Source organism: Geotrypetes seraphini, chromosome 9, assembly GCF_902459505.1.
Source record: "Geotrypetes seraphini chromosome 9, aGeoSer1.1, whole genome shotgun sequence".
Lineage (NCBI taxonomy): Eukaryota > Metazoa > Chordata > Amphibia > Gymnophiona > Dermophiidae > Geotrypetes > Geotrypetes seraphini.
In genome coordinates, this window is record NC_047092.1 from 60,383,927 (window position 1) to 60,406,032 (window position 22,106).

General features: G+C 42.5%; 1 long non-coding RNA gene across 1 annotated transcript in view; it reads right to left on the reverse strand.

Moving 5' to 3' along the window:
* The window catches only part of LOC117366624, a 90,244-nt gene extending 68,503 nt beyond the window's left edge, over positions 1-21,741 (reverse strand). The window contains exon 1 of the long non-coding RNA XR_004540625.1: positions 21,696-21,741. This is a non-coding gene — a long non-coding RNA (uncharacterized LOC117366624). The remainder of the gene's footprint in view (positions 1-21,695) is intronic.
* Positions 21,742-22,106: the final 365 nt, after the last annotated feature.

Here is a 22,106-nt window from a genome sequence, read left to right on the forward strand (position 1 = left end):
CATTGGTTTACAGTATATCATTATTCTCTTCAGTCATTCTTTCACCACACAATAACTCTTCACTTTTTCATCTTCTACTCATTTAACACAAAGGCAAACATCATTCTTATACTTCTAGTAATACTTATGATTTTTGTTAATTATGAAGTAGCACATTGATAGACATTGGGCATGATAAAGAAGGGAATCACGAGTAGATCGGAGAGAGTCATAATGCCGCTTTATAGAGCAATGGTCAGACCCCACTTGGAATACTATGTCCAACATTGGTCTCCCAACCTAACGAAGAATATAAAACTGCTGGAGAGGGTGCAGAGATGAGCAACGAAACTAGTAAAAGGTATGGAGAAACTGGAATACGAGGATCGACTTAAGAGACTGGGATTGTTCTCCCTTGAGAAAAGGAGACTGTGAGGGGATATGATCGAGACCTTCAAAATACTGAAAGGAATCGACAAAATAGAGCAGAAAAAATTATTTACATTGTCCAATTTGACACGGACAAGAGGACACGAAATGAAGCTAAGGGGGGACAAGTTCAGGACAAATATCAGAAAGTTCTGCTTCACGCAGAGTGGTAGACACCTGGAATGCTCTCCCAGAGGAGGTATTGAGGAATCGACCAGCCTAGGATTGAAAAGCAAACTAGATGCACATCTCCTTACGAGAGGCATAAAAGGATATGGGTGACTAAAAATTGCGCTAGGTGTACACCTGGCAGGGCCTCCGCATGTTCGGATTGCCGTACTTGATGGACTGAAGGTCTGATCCGGAGATGGCACTTCTTATGTTCTTAAGTTCTAACCTACACCTCTAGGAGAGAACTTGATTCCTCTCTCTCTTTCAATTACTACACTCTATTCAAACAAACTGTACCAACAGGATATCATAACAGTTCTTATTCTGTCTCTTTACCCATAGTATAATGAGCCCCTTGGTAAGAATTGGGTCACACTATAATATTTTCTAGAGTGGAACTTGTCCACTACCTCCACAAAGTTTTTTCCTAATTGAATATGCTATTGCCAGTCCATCCATTGTTGTTGAATTACACCCAGTTAGCTAGGATCCTCTGGGCTATAGGCCTCGCAGATGGGGCCAGGTCTCATCTGGTTGAAATCTCCCCCTGGGACCCATGCCTCTCTCTAGGCCTCCAACACACATCATCAGGAGTGGGATGTATGGGTACCAGAGCCTCTACAACACCAGGTGCATGAGGTAGCGTTCTGCCCTGCTGAGTTTTGACAGCTTGTCTTATTGTGCTCTCCTAGGTTCTACCAACTGTCCATATTCCTCTCGATCCCCCCTGGCTGCCATCTGGCAGGTGTAATTTTCAGTCTCTACACAGGCCATTCCAACCTCTATGTCCCAGATTAATCTGTCCACATCTGGGCACCTGACAGTCATCTTGGTACTCAATTCAGTAAGCACAGAGGGATCAACCTCACCAAGCACCCAAAAATTGAATATAGTCTCTGGCTGGAGTAATCCAGTTTCCAGATCTTTTGGTATGCACCATGTTCACCTCAAGTCTTGCTGGTACACCTAAGACCTCTCAAACGGAGAGTGGGTCAACTTTCCCATCAAATGCAGCGGGATGGCAGCAGGGGATGCCCCTATTCCAATCTCTCACGCTCTGGGTCTGCACCAGTTCTTCATCCCAGATGGTCGTTCCTTCCCCCACAGGCAGAGAGCTGCAAGGCGATCCTGTCCTGCTCAGAGACAGAGGGCTGGGGTACACCGAAGCAGTCAGTTCTTTCCTTCCTTGACCACATCCTTATGGAAGTTTCATTTTTGTTTCTTCTCCTTTCTGTATCTCTGACCTGGAGGGGCCCAGTCCCAGGTTCTCGATCCCCCAAACCAGATTCCCATGGATGGGGACAGGAATTGGTCTGGGTTCAACACTCCCAGGGCTGGTCTTTCCTCTGGTCTCTAGTCTGAAGGTGTCTTCCCCTCTCAGAGAGAGGTTCACTAATCTAGACGCTGCCTCATGCTGATAAAACTTTCTGCTGCAAACTTGGCAGTGCAACTGTAAAAGCAATTCAGTTTCCTGGCCTCACACCCATCACAGATGATCCAGCCCAAAGGACTTCCATCCTCCACTGAGAACTCGATTCAGGCTATCAATCAGTGGGTCACAATTAACCTTGTATTTACAGCTGAGGTGCTGACACTCTTTCTCCCACTTCTGCTCTCGTTGTTTTCCGCAAGCGATCTGCTAACGTGTGGTTCCGGTCTATGCTCTGTTCTCTCAGGGAACTTCCTCACACATTCCATTGATGTCACTGTGCCCCTCCCCTCTATGTTTCTGTCTAGGGGGACAACTCTACTTCCTTCCACAATGCATCCTGCTGGCGGGAATGGATGCCATTTTAACACAATTCTCTCCCTGCCCATTTTCTGTCCCTCTGGTACTCACAGTTTTCATCAGGAATCTCCACCATGATCTCTCCATCTGGTGTATTTCTTGGAGGCAAGTTAGCAGTTGGTACTCTGTGTCTGATCTAGTCATAAGTACTGTATACCATAAATATATTCCTAAAACACATTTGAACGTGCTTAGGTCATCAGTACATATTTTTAAATTTGTAAGGAACTTAAGCCAGAACCACAAGTGGCTAAAATGATTCTTTAAAGCTGATAGTGGAATGGATGGCATACTAATGGACAGACGGTGTACTTCCCTGCAGAAAGGAGTTTCTGAAACCAGTATCAATAACTTATGAGCAGCCATTAGACCACTTTCAAATGCAGGACAGAGATTTTCACTGAAAGTAAAATACCTATTCAGCAGAAAGTTCAGTTTACAGTTAGGATTTCAGTGGTTCCACTGATAAAGACCTTTAAAAGATATGAACAAGAACTTTTTATCTAGAACATCCACTTTTCTATCCTAGGTATTTTAAGCAAGTCACTTAACTCTCCATTGCCCCAGGTACAAAATAAGTACTATATATAATAAGTACATTACTTTGACTATAGCCACAGAAAAGCAATATATAAAATCTCATCCTCTTTCCCTTTCATAAAGGACTGATAATCTCCCTCACTCCCACTCCCCTGTTGGCCATAGACTCTACTGGAAACTCTTTCAGTACTGCTCACAGGTCTAGAGCTTGTGCAACTGAAGACCATCTTTAAGGTAGACCGGCACAAGGGGCTGGTGATGTTGAATTGCAGCTGGGAGGAAAAATGCTGGATCACGCCAAGGACAAGGGTTGGGAGTAGAAGAGAGCAGAAGAGATATTTGGAGGAGATAGAAGATGCTGCAACATGATTTTCTTAATCGCAATTGACTTTTTAAAATTGTGATTAGTAATGAATGCATTAATCAAAGAGTTAACTGCAATTACCCTATCTTTTACAAAAGCCGTCAGCATGGGCCGACGTGGTAAATGCTCCGATGCCCATAGGAATTGAATGGGTGTCAGAGCATTTGCTGCGTGGCACTCGGCTGTGCAGCTTTGTAATAGGGAGCCTTAATTTTCAGCCCTAATTTGTTTCTTGTTTAGACTCAGAAAAAAAATCTTATATCTGGATTTAATGAGTGCTTTTGGTATACGAGGCCTTCCAAGTTTGCAAAATCATCCTAGAAAAAGAGCTACATACCTCATTGCTGAATATCACTATAATCACCTTCAAAGTACTCCCATTGGGAAGTTATGAACCTATGCTAACGCCTAGTCCACCCTTCAAAGCAATTTTGGAACTCTTTCTGGAATGCCCATCAAAACTGTCATTGTATTACCCTTGATGTCCTTAATGTCATCAAAATGACTCCTTTCAATATTTCTATTACATTCATTTAAAGAAAAAAAAAAGTCATTGAGGGCCAGATCAGGTAAGCAGGGAAGGTGCTCCAATACAATTATTTGTTTTCTGGCTAAAAACCCCCCTCACAGGTGAGCTTGTGCATTGTTGTGATGCAAGAGCCATGAGTTGGCAAAAAGTTCAGGTTGTTTTCGTCTAACTTTTTCACGCAGCCTTTTCAGTACTTCCAAATTGTAAACCTGGTTAACTGATATAAAAAATGGTTAGCAACATTGTATTGACTCTTGATTTGGACTGGCAGAACCTTTTTGGTCATGGAGAATTGGCTGACTTCCATTGTGAATTTTTGACGCTTTGTTTCAGGGTTGTATTGGAACACCCATATTTCATCACTAGTGATAACACTGCCCAAAACATTGTCTTGCCTCTCCAACAGATCCTGGCAAACTTTGATTCTCCTTTGCTTTTGTTCTTTGGTGAGCTCCTCTGGGACCATGCCGGAAATGGCCTAGCATTGAATATCTGGGTTGGATGCCGGTGATGGGCTGAATATCGGACCCCTCAGTTTTAGGAAGCTAAATTTTGAAATTAAAAATCTATTGAGTCCAAATTTAGGTACCTAGATTGGTTGCAAATAGGCACCAAACTTACCCCTCCCCCCTTTTTATGAAGCCATGTTAGGTTTTTTTTATCGCTTGTCTCGGCAGTAAAATCTCCGACGCTCATAGGAATTCTATGGGCATTGGAGCTTTTACCACCGTGGTCGGCAAATAAAAAATCCAAACAGGCTTCATAAAAAAAGGGGGAGGAGGGGTTAATAAATTAAACTGATGTGCTTGGCATTTTATGAACATCAGCCTTGCTGTGGATCGTATATGATTCTATATGCACACTAAAGAGCTTTAAAATGACATGCTAAGTTTTACCATATAGGCTTCGGATGGATGCAGGTTTATCATTCTTTAACTCTTTAGGCGAAAACATGAGGATGCCTACTAGACTGACTTAGATTTATCCTTTGACGATGTCTGTTGAAGCATAGCCTGCCTCATCTCAATGTAACAATGAAACATGTGGCAATCAAACTTTGATCTTAGGCAGGTTTAATTTAGACAGGTTTATAACACATTGACAATGAAACTTCTATAATCAACTGCTGTACTTAGAAGTTGCAGAAAAATAAACATCAGAGATTGTTCCTCGATCTAGTTAGAAGGAAAGCCCCAACTCAGCTGCTAAGTAGTCCAGCTGCCAATTCCTATTCTCAGAGGTTTAAGAGGCAGGTGCTGTTACTCAATAGTGTAGAAAAGCTCAGTCAGCTGTTTGGAAAGATTATTGTTATTGCAAGGCTAAAGAGCTCCTAATTGTCACTGACCACGTGGGTATGTGCTACAATTAATATTGAAGGCATTGGGAACTTTACTAATTCAAAAAAACCATTCAGTGGATAAGTAGTGACAATATCTGTTGTTTATATGTATGTGCAGTGCCACCTCGTCAATGGGTATTGCAGTTGGAAAGACAAAGGAAGTACTGACGCCAGTGCTTTACTTCAGGGCTCTTTTACTAAGCTGCATTAAACACTAATGTATGCTTACTATAGCAAAAAAAATAGCTTACTGCAAAGTGCATTCAGGTCAGTGGCGTAGTAAGGCTGTGTGTGTGGGAGGGGTCCATCCCGGGTACGGTCTTCTTCGGGGCGCTTGCACCCCTCCTGCTCTCTGCCCCCTGCCGTGTGCCCCTTTCCTTCCCTTCCCGTACCTTTTTATCATCGGCACCCTTCGGCATTCTATGATGTCACTTCTGGGGCCCGCACCTAGGAAGTGACATCAGAGAGCGCCAAAGCTGACGCAAGCAGCTACTTTGTGGCTGCTCACGCCGAAGATAAATAAGTATGCGGGGCAAGGAGAGGGGCGCTACCACTACACCACTGATTCAGATATCCCAATGTCTGAGAGCAGAGAATGGGTGTACTGTATACTGATTGGCATGGAATCCCTTAACATCTACTAAATAGGTGGTGTTGAGGGCTCATGCACTGTCGGCCATCTTAGAGCCATGCTAAAAACAGGCCTCAACATGTTGGAAACCCATGCACTATGTGATGTGAACAGTTTTGGTAACAGCGGTAGGGATGTGAACAGATCATAACCTTTCAGTTCGTTTTTGGTTTGTTTGTTTCTTTTCTCAATTTCCAGACCTTTTTTGGTTCATTTTTAATGCATGTAAACTGATTGCTCATTAAAGGAGGAAGTTATGAATGTGGGCTACTGTTAAGCTGGCTTATTTTACTCATGACTGTTCACTTTGGCACAGGGTCCCATTGCATTAAAAAAAGGAGCTGGAGGGGGGGGTGAGAGCAGAAAAGGAGCAAGAGGTGAATGGAAGTATATAGGCAGGATATTTTGAATTAGTAGTGTTGGAAAGCAGGGGAAGGGAGAAAATGTGCCCACCCACAATTGGATATCTGGCTACGTCACTGCTCCCAGCTAACCAGTTCTAGCCTATAGTAGGAATGGGCAGCCAGAAAATGTTCATTTTATTTTTCCACTCCCTTTTTTTAAATTTCAAAATGAATGTATTTAATAGTGCGCACTATTTACATATATATCCTAATTCTATATATGGTGCTCAAAATTACATAGAAACATAGAAACATAGAAATAGACGGCAGATAAGGGCCACGGCCCATCTAGTCTGCCCACCCTAATGTCCCTCCCCTATCTTTGCCCTGTGAATAGATCCCACGTGCCAATCCCATTTGGCCTTAAAATCAGGCACGCTGCTGGCCTCAATCACCTGTAGTGGAAGACTATTCCAGCGATCAACCACTCTTTCAGTGAAAAATAATTTCCTGGTGTCACCTTGTAGTTTCCCGCCCCTGATTTTCCACGGATGCCCTCTTGTTTTCGTGGGACCCTTGAAAAAGAAGATATCTTCCTCCGCCTCGATGCGGCCCGTAAGATACTTGAACGTCTCGATCATGTCTCCCCTCTCTCTGCGCTCCTCGAGCGAGTATAGCTGTAATTTGTCAAGCCGTTCTTCGTATGGAAGATCCTTGAGTCCCGAGACCATCCGGGTGGCCATTCTCTGCACCGACTCCAGTCTCAGCACATCTTTGCGATAATGCGGCCTCCAGAATTGCACACAGTATTCCAGGTGGGGCCTCACCATGGATCTATACAATGGCATAATGACTTCCGCCTTACGACTGACGAAACCCCTTCGTATGCAGCCCATGATTTGTCTTGCCTTGGACGAAGCCTGTTCCACTTGATTGGCAGACTTCATGTCCTCACTGACGATTACCCCAAGTCTCGTTCTGCTACTGTTTTTGCTAGGATCTCGCCATTAAGGGTATAATACTTGCATAGATTTTGGCTGCCCAGGTGCATAACTTTGCATTTTTTGGCATTGAAGTTGAGTTGCCATGTCCTAGACCATCGCTCCAGTAGGAGTAGGTCGTGCATCATGTTGTCGGGCATTGAATCTTCGTCTGTTGTGCATTTGCCCACTACATTACTTAGTTTGGCGTCATCTGCAAATAATGTTATTTTACCTCGAAGCCCTTCTGCCAAGTCTCTTATAAAGATGTTGAATAGGATTGGGCCCAAGACTGAGCCCTGTGGCACTCCACTGATCACCTCCGTCATTTCGGAGGGGGTACCGTTCACCACCACCCTTTGAAGCCTACCTCCAAGCCAGTTCCCAACCCATTGCGTCAATGTGTCGCCTAATCCTATAGAACTCATCTTGCTCAGCAACCTGCGGTGTGGTACGCTATCGAATGCTTTGCTAAAGTCCAGGTACACGATGTCCAGGGACTCCCCAATATCCAGCTTCCCCGTCACCCAATCAAAGAAGCTGATCAGGTTGGATTGGCATGATCTCCCTTTAGTAAATCCATGTTGTCGGGGATCCCTTAGATTCTCCTCATCCAGGATCTTATCCAATTGGTGTTTGATTAGAGTTTTCATTAGTTTGCTCACTATCGATTAGACTCACTGGTTAGACTCACTGGTCTGTAGTTTGCTGTCTCCATCTTTGAGCCTTTCTTGTGGAGTGGAATGACGTTAGCCGTCCTCCAGTCCAACGGGACGCTGCCTGTACTAAGGGAGAGGTTGAAGAGCGCGGACAGTGGCTCCGCCAAGACATCACTCAGCTCCCTTAGCACCCTGGGGTGCAGGTTGTCCGGCCCCATTGCTTTGTTAACCTTGAGCTTTGACAGCTCACCGTAGACACTGCTGGGCGTAAACTCAAAGTTACTAAATGGGTCAACTGAGCCAACCCTTGTCTGTAGCTGAGGGCCGAGCCCTGGCTCTTCTCAGGTGAAGACTGAGCAGAAGTATTAATTTAATAGTTGGGCTTTTTCCGAATCCTTTTCCACATAGTTTCCGTCTGGATTCCTAAGACGTACAATCCCGCTTGAGTTTTTTCTTCTATCACTAATATACCTGAAGAAGGATTTATCTCCCTTCTGGATGTTCTTTGCTAGAGACTCCTCCATGTGGAATTTAGCCTCCCTGACTGCTGTTTTGACGGCTTTTGATTTGGTCAGGTAGTCTGCTCTAGAGTCCTGCTTCCCCGATTGTTTGTAAGAGATGAATGCTTTTTTCTTCTCTTTGATGAGGTCTGAGATCTCCGCAGTAAACCACTGTGGCTTATTGTTCCTTCGCTGTTTACTTACTGATTTAACATAGCGGTTTGTTGCTTCTTGTATGGTTGCTTTCAAAGTAGACCACATTTCTTCCATGTTATCGGTTTCTGCTTGGCTTTGTAGCGCTTGGTGAACGAAGTCTCCCATTTCTTTGAAATTTGTGTCCTTGAATTTGAGGACCTTGGTCAGCGTGGTAGATTTAGTGAAACCTTTCCTGAGATTGAACCATACCATGTTGTGGTCACTGGAGGCCAATGTGTCGCCCACCGAGACCTCTGTGACACTTTCTTCATTGGTAAGTATCAGGTCCAGTATTGCCTGATCCCTTGTTGGTTCCAACACCAGTTGCCTGAGTCTTGCTCCCTTCATAGAGTTTAATAGCCTCCTGCTGCTGCCGGAAGCAGAGGTAAGTGTAACCCAATCCACATCAGGCATGTTAAAGTCACCTAGCAATACTGTGTCCCCACGCAAGGTGATATTTTCTATATCTCCGATTATTTCCATATCCAGGTCATCCTGTTGTCTTGGGGGTCTGTAAATTATGCCAAAATACAAGCATTTGTCCTTCCCTCTGGCCAAATTAACCCAAAGGGATTCCCCAGTATACTGGACATCTGAGATTCTCGTGACCTTAATGTCATCTTTAGTATATAATGCTACACCTCCTCCCATTCTGCCCTCCCTGTCCCGGCGAAGCAAGTTGTAACCCAGTATGACCATGTCCCACCCGTGGGAGTCTGTGAGCCAGGTCTCGGATATCGCCACCACATCCAGGTCGGCATTCCTTATTTCTGTTTCCAATTCCAGGATCTTGTTTCCTAAACTGTGTGCGTTGACGTACATAGCCCTCCATGTTGTATTTTTGTTACGTCTCAATGGGGATATTCCTGCTTGAGCTACTTGAACACCTTTAGCATTATTTGTGCTTTCCTTAGACCCAGAACCACAATGTGTACTCCCCATATACCCAGAACTACAGTGTGTACTCCCCCTAGACCCGGGATTACAATGTGACCCATAAATATGATGTGACACTACTCGAAAGTGTGTGCACCCACCCCTGACCCAGACCTAGAATTTCGGTGATTACTTACCTCAGCCTCAAAAATGTATTGGCAGTTTAGTTCGCCATGTATGTTGTTTGTGCCTGTACCCTCCCCCGACTTACCTAGTTTAAAGCCCTGTGGAGTAGGCGGGCTAGACGGTGTCCAAGGACATTCTTCCCTCTTCTGGTCAGGTGTAGCCCGTCATGTCCCTGTAGTCCTTGCAATGCTTCTCCATGGTGCAAAAACCCAAAGTTCATCTCCTTGCACCATCCTCACAGCCAGTCATTCGCCCTCTGTATTTGATCCTCTCTGGCTCTGCCCTTGCCCCTCACTGGGAGAATCGAGGAGAAGACTACCTGCGCATCCATCCTCCTCAGCTTCTCCCCCAGGGCCCTGAAGTCTTCAGGTATGCTGTCCGGGCTGCTCCTTGCTGTGTCGTTGGTTCTGACATGGATTAGAACCATGGGGAAGTGGTCTCGGGGCTTGATGAGTCTGTCAAGGCAAGGCACCCGTGGAGCGGGTGGGCGGAGCTAACTCTCACCGCTACCCGCTCTTCGCTCCTACCGTCCTCCGCCTCCTCCTGCTTGTCTTTGCCCCGCTCTCCTGCTCCTTTCGGTCTCCCCTCTGGACTCAGCAGCCGCTAGCTCTGCCTGCCTCCTCCATGCGGTCACCGACTTTCTTCACCCGCGGCTCCCTACATGCACAAATTTGGGTGTCCATCCAATTAGTGTGTGCAATTTAACTGAACAATAATCCAATTAGCACCAATTATTGGGTGCTAACAATTACTTCTTTGTAGTCAGTATGCTACAAAAATGCATGCATATATTTTACATGTAGATACATAAAGGGGGCGTGGCCATGGGATGGGCATAGGTGAGTCAGGGGCATTGCACTGTTATAAAATAAGGCAGAATCATGCCGAATTGGGCCTAATGACACACCAGATTCCAGTTGGAGTAAATCCTCATGCCAAAAATTGGGTATGGATCCTGACGCTAAGTTCTATCCTATAAATCAGGCATGTCCAACAGGTAGATCGCAATCTCCATCTCTCCAGCAGCTCGCCCCATCGCTAGGAGAGAGCTCATGCTGGCAGGTCATCTGCCGAGTGCTTGCCACCACTGCTCATCCTTTGCCTGTCTTTTTTCCCTGCCTGCGGGTATATTGGAGGCGCTTGTTTTCATGCCAATAGTTTGTAGGTACCCCAGGAAGCTGCCACCCGTACCCCATGACTTTATGCCACAGGCCCAGCGTCATACCTAGTCTCCTGCCTCTCAGAATCACCCATTCCTATCCCAGCGCCAATACCCCTTAGAAGTGTGTTATATACTGGGTGATATCCATTCACCTGGGCTTTACCTGAATACACTTACCGTATTAGTTGTATTGTCTTTGGTCGTTGGTCGCTTTATAGTTCATTTTCATTAAACGTTTTCAGGCAGACACAACAAAGTGTCAAGAATTTGGTGATTTTGGCGGGCTTTCCAATTTTGTTCTAACTTGCCTATGCCTTGCCTTTGAATTGGTTCAAACCACTGTGACTTTTGCTTGCCTCTGCAATTTTATTTTGCCTAGCCTTTGCATTGATTCTACACTGTGTACAGAATTTATTAAATCGCGCGGTGCTATTTTAACTTGTTTGGCAGTATTTGATTTTATCTGGTTTGCTGGACAGGTGTTTGAGTTATTTTGATTATTGTTTGATGGTATTTGATTATTGGTGCCAGTATGATGGAATTCTTATTTTTACTTTTAGAACTGCATATGTGGTTTTGCCATCTCCAGTCCTTGCATTGCACATCATCCAGAGGTCTTCAGTTCTTGTTGACCTTTAATACTTTGGGACAGTGATAGTTTTGGACCAGATTCAGCCAGTGTTTATACTAACTTAGCAGATTTGGCCTTCTTACATCCAGTCACTCCAGTATAACAAAGATAAGTCTTCCAAAGAAGAGCAAAACTTACCACTTTCATGATGAATGGGAAATGGACTACTTCTTCATCATGGTGAAAGACAAGTGTTGTTGTCTCATTTGTAACACCCCAGTATCCTTGCCCAAAAAGGGTAATCTGGAATGTCATTATAAGGCTCTGCATAGCAATAAGTTTGATGCCGATTTTCCACCCAGAAGTGAAATTTGTAAACTGAAGCTCGAAGAACTTAATCGATGGCGAAGCCAAGGTCACATTCGGTCAATGCAACCATAGCATCCTTCAAGGTCAGCAACCTGATCGCAAAGAAATGCAAACCTTTCACTGAAGGGGAATTTGTAAAAGATTGTTTTCTTTAAGCAGCTGATAATCTTTTCGAAGGATTTAAAAATAAGAAAGAAATCATAACTGCTATTCAAGATGTACAATTGTCAAGAAACACCATCATGTGGCAAATAGAAAAGATATGTGGAGACACAACTGAACAATTGTTGGAGGATGCTTCAAATTGTGTTGCTTTCTCACTCCAACTGGATGAATCTACAGACATAAGAGACATAGTCCAGTTACTAGTATTTATCCAGATGGTTTTTGAAGACTTCAGTGTTAAAGAAGAATTGCTTGGAATGATTTCTTTAAAAGGGAGAACTACCGATCAGGAAATATTCAGTTCTTTCTATTCTTTTGTGTCATCTTCCATTGTAAAGCCTTGTTTTCATTACTACTGATGGAGCAAGAGCAATTATACAGAACACAGCAATAAAGATTATATTTAATGCAAGGAAGTTAGACCATGTCACTCCCCTCCTTTATAAAGTTCATTGGTTGCCAGTAAGAACACAGAATCACATACAAAATTATTTTACTAACCTTTAAAACTAGACAAAATAGTCAACCCAAATTTATTAATAAGATCATCTTCTAAAAATCTTTTATCTATCCCGTCTTTGAAGTTTATCAATACAGTGAGGTCTACCATTTTCTCTGACAGCGCTCCATCTCTTTGGAATAATATTCCGGCCCACTTATGGGAAGAATCAACTCTTCACCATTTTAAGACAAAATTAAAAACATTTCTTTTTCTTAATGCTTTCGAGACCTAATTGTCCTTTTCAGGGCTACATAATTTTATTCTACCTTTTAACACCCCTCCTTTTGTTGTTTTCCCTATATGTTCTTTCTTTTTACTTGATAATTGTAGTTCCACCCTGTTCCCTTTTTGTTTCTTTTTGTTTTAAAATTGTTTTTAATAACTATTATTGTTTTAAATTATGTATTGTTATCTTATATATGTTTTTAAGACAGTGTACACCGCCTAGAAGGCTGATTGGGCGGTATATGAAATTTTAAATAAACTTGAAACTTGAATGACAGGTGAAGTTAAGGGTTTCATAGCCCTCTGTAGACAGCATGACAACTTCCCAGATTTCCTCACTTACCACTGCATCATTCACCAGCAAGTTTTGGCAAGCAAGAGACTCAATACAAAGACTATCATGGACGTCACTTTCAAAATTGTAAATTCATGGAAGATCACTTCATAGACGGCTTTTCAATCTTACTCTTGATGAAGGGGCAGTGGAAATCATTTTGCACATAGATGTAAGGTGGGTAAGTAGGCACAAATTTCTGCAAAGATTTTGTGATTTTCTGAATGAAATAAGAAGTTTTTTGAAGGAGAGAGGAGATGACCAAGCAGAGTTGGAAGATGAGGAATAGTTATGTGATCTGGCATTTCTTGCTGACTTTACAGGCAAAGTAAGTGATATGAAACTTGAATTACAAGATAAAAACAAATGCATTGGCGAGATGATGAGTAGTTTCATCATACAAGAGCAAATTGAGCTAATAATGACTGACCTAGCAAACAACACTTTTGATCATTTTCCTAATACGCAGGACCATCTGGGACAATATCCAAATTTTGTTTGTCAGAATGAGAAGTATGTGACAGAAATCTGTTCTGTTAGCTAGGAATTCCACTTTTGGCTGGAAAAAGTAGATCACGACCTGTTCGAAGTTGGACATTCCTGCTATAAATGGTACCTAACTTTGTGAGCTATTTATAGAATAATGCTTAGTGCTCATTTATTTTGATGCCCAAATTTGGTTGCCATTTATAGAATTTTGTCTATAATATGCTCTTTTCTTAAAGAGTACATAGTATACACTGAATGGAAGTGGAGAGGAAAAGATTCTGGATGGAAGGGGTAGAGAAAAAAGGCACATATTGGATGGAAGTAGGGGATTAAAAAATTGCACATGCTGGATGGAGGAAAGAGATAGAGTTAGTGAGATACTGGATGGGGTGAAGGAAAGATGTAGCAAACTTTAGGTCAGAGAGTCAGCATGCTCTATGTAGGTAGGCACAGTGAAAAGAGAGAAATTGAGGACTGGATGGTAAGAAAGAATTTAATCTAGACAGAGGCAGAACATAAATTGAGAAGGAAGACAAGAAAAGAAAAGGGAGAGGAGAGAAAGAGAGATGCTAGACTAAGGGGGGGGGGAGTTAAGAGGAAATGGAAGGAGACAAGAGAGAAACCAGAGCATTGGGGGAGGGAAAAGGAGGCAGAGATACCAAACATGGGGGTAGGAAATGGGGAGGGAGACAGATATACCAGATCTGAGGAGGGGGAGGGAGAGATGGGAGGGAAGGAAACAAAGATGTCAGACCATTGGGGGGAAAGGAAGAAAAGAAGATGATTCCAGACCAATAAAGGTGGGGGGCAGGAAGAGAGAGATGGAAGATGGAGGTAGACAGTTTCTGGAAGGGGCATAGAAAGGAGGCATATGCCATATGGAAAGGGCAGAGAGAAGACATGTCCCATTCCCTTTCCCTGTACCTCTTTAATTTTCCAGGTGGGTGAAACATCATGAACTTGCTGCCCGCTATCTCGCCAACTATCCCTACAATATCACTTCCTAGGTGCGGGGCCCAGAAATGATGTCAGAGAGAGGCATCACTTACACGTACAGCAAGTTTGTAATGCTTCTCAAGCAGGGAAAATTAAAGAGGTACGAGGGGAGGGAAGGGGTGCACAAGTGCCACTGGGGGAATCTGGAAGGAGCGGTGCCCCTACTGAGACCATATCCAGGGCGGGCAGCCCCCCTCACCCCCCCCTTACTATGACACTACGTGTCTCAGCAGACAAAAATGCTACACATGAAAGCACAAGATTGCCAGTCATAGTTTTGAGGAGAAAGAAACTACTTAATTATCAGAGCATGTTCTTTGAGGTCAATTTCTTATTCATATTCATGCACATAATCAAAATAGTTATTTGTATTCTACTGTTGGATTAAACTTGCTGATTAGCTGTGTTGCTGCAAGGAATGCAAGCACCTGATGAATACCATTCCAATTCTGAGATCTTAATGAAACACAGCAATGATTAATTACATGATTTACTTGGATTATTTTATGTTTACACAATGGCCAGCCCACTTCCTGACTTTGTTACATTCGAACATTAATTTGAAAGGAGGTCTTACTTAACTAGTTTTAATGCAAAACAAAATTCAAGTGCATCTATTGTCTGATATCAAGGAAAAGCTGTCAATAAAGTAAATGTGATAGAATCAGGCTGTAAAGCCCTATCTTATATTAAAAGCATAGCAGCAGTAGAATTAATCAAACTGATCAGTTGGCCATCATTTTTGTTGATGTAGTCTTTCAATTGACTGATCTGGTTTGCCATAGTAGCAGCTTGAAAACACTATCATCAAGACCCTCATCCAGATTTATGGCCTCTTTTACAAAGCCATGCTAACGGCTGCGCTGCGCTAATGGCCCCGAAGCCCATAGAGATTTAATGGGCTTCGGGGCTATTGCCGTGCAGCTTTGTAAAAGAGGCCATTAGTTTGAGCTCAACCAGATTATGCCACTTATTCTGTTTTTCTGACTAAGAAATATAGCTAGATCTCAGGAATATCATTTATGGATATTTGAATCAAGCTCCAATTTATTATTTTTGATTTGACTCAAACCTTTCACTCTCCAAACACATCTCACAGGTAGTCTCATCATCCTTCTGCTACCTCCAACAGCTCCGAAAGATAAGAAACTACTTCACGGAACAAGACTTCACCCAACTACTCTATGCCTTTGTCCTTGCATGCCTGGATCACTGCAATACTTTATTTAACGGTCTTACAGCAAAAAACACCAAACGACTACAGCGAGTTCAAAATGCAGCAATAAGACAACTGAAAAATTTACAAGCCCATAACACAGTATCTCCAGCACTGATATCGGCCCACCAGCTGCTCATAACCAAACACTGCATTTTCAAAGGCCCAGTGTTGGCATATAAATTCCTCTACAACATGACACCCAAATACTTCTCAGACAAATATCCTTTCTACACCCCAAAGAGAATGCTACGCTACCAAGATGAAACACACCTACATACACCAATCAGGATTCTCCCTCCAACTCCAGACAGCCTGGAAACAATCCTATTCCCATTTCTTATCAAATTTCTGGAGCAGACTACTTTCTCATATCAGAGCCCTTAAAGGACTTCTTAACTTTAGAAAATCTGTAAAAACCTATCTTTTAGCCTAGTCACTTCCTCAACCCATCACCAGATATATTGCAATACACTGTATTTTTAACCCTATATCGTAATACTGTGAATGTAAACTGCAACCCATTCTGAGCTCTTCCTGGGGAGGACGGGATATAAATCTAAATAAATTTATGAATATAATGAACAAGGCATAAAGTTCAGGTAATTTTATTAACTATTTTTGCAGATAAAATGCCTACTTCCCAAACCATCAACACTGTAATGCAGATTTATTTTGATTTGTTAATTTGAAATTTATAAATAAATAATAATAATAAAAAAAAAAAAACAAAACACTGTAATGCATCACTTACAGATCAGAAATGGACGGATATTACATATATTTCTCTGCAGTATAACTCTAGATTTAAATGAAAATGTCATGTAAATTCAGAAAAGACTGGTGCAAGTTAAGCATATGGTCTTTTTTCCCAACCATATGACAATAACTTGAAATGGGAACAATACATTTTGTTATCAGAGACAAGCATGAATTACATCCCTCGCAAATATCAACATGGTCTTTATTAACTCAGATTTGGTCAAATAACCTAATACACTATGGGCTCCTTTTACAAAGGTGCGTTAAGGCCTTAATGTGTGGAATAGCACGCTGTCACCGGCAGCCTCAGGGCAATGGGTCCTAGGACACCAGTGACAAGGAAACTCTTGTGAGCTGCGGCGGGCAGCACAAGGAAAAAAAGGAAAGATTAATAGAAGGGAACACCACCACACTAGGTAAGTAATCTTCAGGAAATAATTGGGTTTATTCTTCAAATCAAAAATAATCAAGCCCAGCTGGCTTGTTTCCACATTCATCGGTTTTAAAAAGAAACCACAAACTTGCCAAGATGTTCAGTTATCAAGAATAGTCCCAAAACAATCAAAATATACAATTAAACAGTCTCTGGATGAATGTTGGTTACATACAGTTCCAAACAACTCATGCAAGCCTTCTCCAAAGCTGTGGCTGGCTCTCCAGCCAATTAATAGTCCCACTTGGAAATCTTCACAGGAAAAAAAAAACAACAATCTCTTTTGCTGATACCTTCAGCCTGAGCCAGTGGTATGGCACTGACCCTCCCAGCAGCTGACGTGCTGACCAGGCAGTGTGCTCCGCATGGTAATAACTTTGCCAATAACTTTGTCAATCCCACCACAGAAAACGCGGGGCAAACCCCACTGCCTGGGACTGGAACAGTCCTTCCCCCACCCAGGGGAAACAGAAAAACTCAAAATTCAAAATATGTCTTTCACAGTTCTCACCGGTGCCTTCAAGCACCCCACCTCCTTCAGGGTTACCAAAAAGAAAACTATGAAGTAGCTTATATAAGCAAGGCTTCAATTACTCACTTAGGCAGTTTTAACTACTTGCTTCTGAAACAGCAAACCTCCATGGGTAGGGCTCCATTCTGTAGCTCAGATATGGCTCTGGCTCCAGCTCCATGTCCTGAGGATCTTCAGGCATGCAGAGAGGCGGTTCCACTCCAGCCTTAGTCAGGTCCATGCTTTCCATATGCTCTCTGCCATTCAGAGCTCTCAACCCTGAGCGCCGCTGCCCATCCTCTATCTGCTCCTTCTCCTTCTGTTTCTGTCTCTGCTTCTGCCTCTCTAACAGCTCAGCTCTCTGGATTAACAGTCTGCAGTCACGCCCCAAACCCTCAGGTGAAAAAGATTTCCTAGGAACTAACCTAGGGCTGTGTGGGGGATGAGAAACCTGCACTTCTGCTCTCCCACTCCCAAAGAAGGAAAGTCATCCAATGTCTCAGTTTGGGGTTTAAATGGAGCTGCTTGGGTAGTGTCTGCTCTTGAACTGTGCACTGCTCTGGGGACAGACCTAGCAGGCATAGGCTGTATACCACAACGCGCTAAAATGCCACGTGCGCTAGCCGCTACCACCTCCTCTTGAGCAGGTGGTAGTTTTTTGGGTAGCACGCGCTAATCTGGTGCGTGGGCTAAAAACGCTAGCACACCTTTGTAAAAGGAGCCCTAAAATTATCATAACTTCAACAAACTTCTGATGCATAAATAATAACTTCCTCGCATCACAAATTCCCAAAGGCCTCCTGAAAATAGTAGGCCTTCAAACATTTATGAAAAGTTAAAAGAGAAGGGAAGAAATCTGACCTTATCTGGCATGGCATTCCACAAAAGTGGACCCACTACACTAAATGCACAAGACTAAATAGTAGTCTTAGTAATAGATTGTAGGAAGGCACTTCCAACAACTGCTTAGACTCGGACCACAAGGAGCGGGAAGGTACATGCAGTAAAATTAAAGTAATCATTGCCATTGGCAGGGTTTGATCATGGCCTTGAACTCCAATGGTGATAATCTGTCCTTGAATAACCCTGGAGATGATAAAGAAAAATGTGCTTCCCCAAATTGAAATTAAAGAAAACAAATAAATAAAAAGGATCAATCAGTACGGGCCCAATACCCTCGTTTCAACCATTGGCCCCGGGCAGGTGTTTATGCAGTGTCAAGCACTTAGAAATAAATCTAAATAAACCCTGCCCCGTACATCATATTATCCCTTTAATGTATATAATTTATATAGAAGAATATAAATATATATTACCAAATAATTGGAAGCACAATCATCTCCAGATTAAAACAACAGGAGAGAAAATCGCCCCAAAGAAAATCTCCCTGAAACCTAATATAGGAAAACCCAAAATGTGAAAACTGAAAAAACCAAAATATAAAAAAATGACAAAAAATCATCAAAAAACCATACAATATCCTCAGTCTATTTCGACAAACCACAGCGCCAAAAGCCCTGTGTACCTGTCACTGATAGTTCGTGAAAATAGTAATGAATGGTGAAAAACAGTGAGATACTTAGCTCGGTGAATCAAAAACGGGACAGAGTTCAAAGTTCAAAGTTCCTCAATCATAGCTGTTCAATTCCTCTTGCTAATCGGTCCCGCTTGTATGAAAGGTGCTTATTGGAAAATCATGGCGATCAATCCATTCACCATGACGTTGAAATCGCTCAGTCCCGTACCATCAAAGGGCTGTTCTGTTCATTTTTGCTCACTCGACAGGTCCTGTTTCAATATCCTCATCAGGAGGGAGCAAGAAAATTAATGAAATGACTGAAAATTTTTTTGAAATTGAAAGGACGAAATAGTCCCCGGCAGCGGCACAATGAAGCTGCTTTGTTTTCTTTAATTTCAATTTGGGGAAGCACATTTTTCTGTATCATCTCCAGGGTTATTCATAAGAACATAAGAACATAAGAAGCGCCATCTCCGGATCAGACCTTCGGTCCATCAAGTCCGGCGATCCGCACACGCGGAGGCCCTGCTAGGTATTCACCTGGCTTATTTTATAGCCAACCATATCTTTATATGCCTATCTCAAGGAGATATGCATCTAGTTTGCTTTTGAAACCTAGGACTGTCGATTCCGCAATAATCTCCCCTGGGAGAGTATTCCAGATGTCAACCACTCTCTGTGTGAAGCAGAACTTCCTGACATTAGTCCTGAACTTGCCCCCCCTTAGCTTCATTTCATGTCCTCTTGTCCGTGTCAAATTGGACATTGTAAATAATCTTCTCTGCTCTATTTTGTCAATTCCTTTCAGTATTTTGAAGGTCTCGATCATATCCCCACGCAGTCTCCTTTTCTCAAGGGAGAACAATCCCAGTGTTTTAAGTCGATCCTCATATTACAGTTTCTCCATACCCTTCACTAGTTTAGTTGCTCGTCTCTGCACCCTCTCCAGCAGTTTTATATCCTTCTTTAGGTAGGGAGACCAATGTTGGACGCAGTATTCCAAGTGGGGTCTGACCATTGCCCTATAAAGCGGCATTATAACTTTCTCCGATCTACTCGAGATTCCTTTCTTTATCATGCCCAACATTCTATTTGCCTTATTTGCCGCTGCCACGCATTGTGCCGACGGCTTCAGGGTCCTATCTATCAGTACACCCAGATCTCTTTCTTGTTCACTTTTCCCCAGAGTTGCACCTGACATTCTGTACTCGTATTCCTTATTTTTACTGCCTAAATGCATTACCTTGCATTTCTCCACGTTGAACTTCATCTGCCATTTCTCCGCCCATTTTTCTAACCGACACAAATCGCTCTGGAGTTCCTCACTGTCCTCCTGCGATCTAATTGCCCGGCAGAGTTTTGTGTCGTCTGCAAACTTGATGATCTCACTGGATGTTCCGTTTTCCAGGTCATTGATATAAATATTAAAAAGGATCGGCCCAAGTACCGAGCCCTGGGGCACACCACTAGTCACTCTCTCCCAGTCGGAGAACTTCCCATTTATGCCCACTCTCTGCTTTCGGTTTTCCAGCCATTTGCCTATCCATCTTTGTATATCTCCCTCTATGCCATGGCTTTGTAGCTTCCTGAGAAGTCTTTCGTGTGGAACTTTGTCAAATGCTTTCTGGAAGTCCAAGTATATTATGTCCACCGGCTTTCCACTATCAATTTGCTCATTCACGGTCTCAAAGAATTGGAGTAAATTCGTCAGACAGATTATCACCATTAATACCAATTTTTTGTAATTTACAGTATTGTCGATATTGGTATTTATATTTGTATTTTGGTTCTTCTTGAACTCCAATACCAGTATCATAAACTGAATTCTTTGAGACACTGGCAACCAATGCAACTTGGCCAACAATGGAGTTACATGTTCAGTATGAGAAATGCCTCCAATCACCCTAGCTTAACACATTCTGCGCCAGTTGTAGAACATAATAATCTATGCATTTATTTGCATAATCTAGGCACAATCGAGAGCATCTGTATTTCTGCTGCTTAGGGTAATGTTTTATAAAGAAAATACAGAAAAGAAGAGGGATACAGAGTACAAACTACAAAGGAACACACACAAAAAAAAGGCCTTCAAGGTCCAGCTAATTCTGCTTAATGATGGACGCGACATGGGCCTTGTTTTGGCATCTCTGCCTGGATCAAGGGTCAGAAAGTCTTGTAGTTCAGTATAAAAGATCAAAATACTAAAGTCACAATGAAAAAACTTTGCCTAAATTAGTAAAAAAGAAACACGTTCAGTCTAACAGTTAAACTACGCGCATACATTCTGAAGTGCAATAAAAAAAAAATTAAAAAAAAAGTTTTGGCCAAAAGGCCTGCTTCAGGGGTCCAACAATATCTGCAGTGAGCATATGCAGAAGATACAGAGAACTCTAGTTCTCCAAAATTAACCAATATATACCAAACTCTTGAGCTACATCAACATTGAAGTGTGTTAGCATAAAAACTAACAGTCCAAAAATTTTTTAAAATTTATGCTAAAACCTTGAGCTACATTAACATCAAAGTGTGTTGGCATGAAAACAAACACTTTTTGGGCATATATACTATATTTTACTGCTGAGTATCTTGCTGAATCTTGCCCTCAGAATAATTTTAAGAAGCTACCTGCTCAGGGGAAGAACTGTGTTTTTGTCTAATGGGAGACATTGGAAGTGGGATTCCAGAAACACAGAATGTGTTTGCTAGGCTATTGTTTAAGTCTCTATAAACTGAAAGGCAACTTAGAAAGAATCTAGCTTTCTCCACAACCAATCTGTTCACTAGAACGCTATATGAAAAGGCTGCTGTAGAGAAAAAATATGATCTGGATTGCTAAAGATATACTCCTCTTTCTTTTATGAAGATAATTATCTATGACAAAGCTGCTGCTCTAAAAAAAACCCCCAACTATACAATATACCATAACTCACCTTACTCTTGGCTGCATAGAGGCAGCAAGAAATCCTGACCACTGCTGGGAAAGGTATGAGAGAACAACAGGAAGCTGTTTCTACTGGCACTGTTCACAGTAGGTGCCTATGCAATAATCTCATGGTAAAAGAGCTTCAGCTTGCAACTCAGTAAATCATTTATGAGCTTCCTAAAGGAAGGCTTAATGCGTTATTCAGTAATATTCACATAGTAGTTTGACCTTGAAATTAACATGAACAGTCACACATAAAATGCTGCCTGCTGAGAGATCCCTATGCTAATTACCCTGAAGTGAAGGAGGGCAAAAGCCCCTAGTTGCATCATTCAGTAGCTAGAATGACTCTGGCAGTAGACATTCACAACATTATGGAAGAGTGGGAAGGGGGCAGGAGTAGAGAAGGGCACGGGAA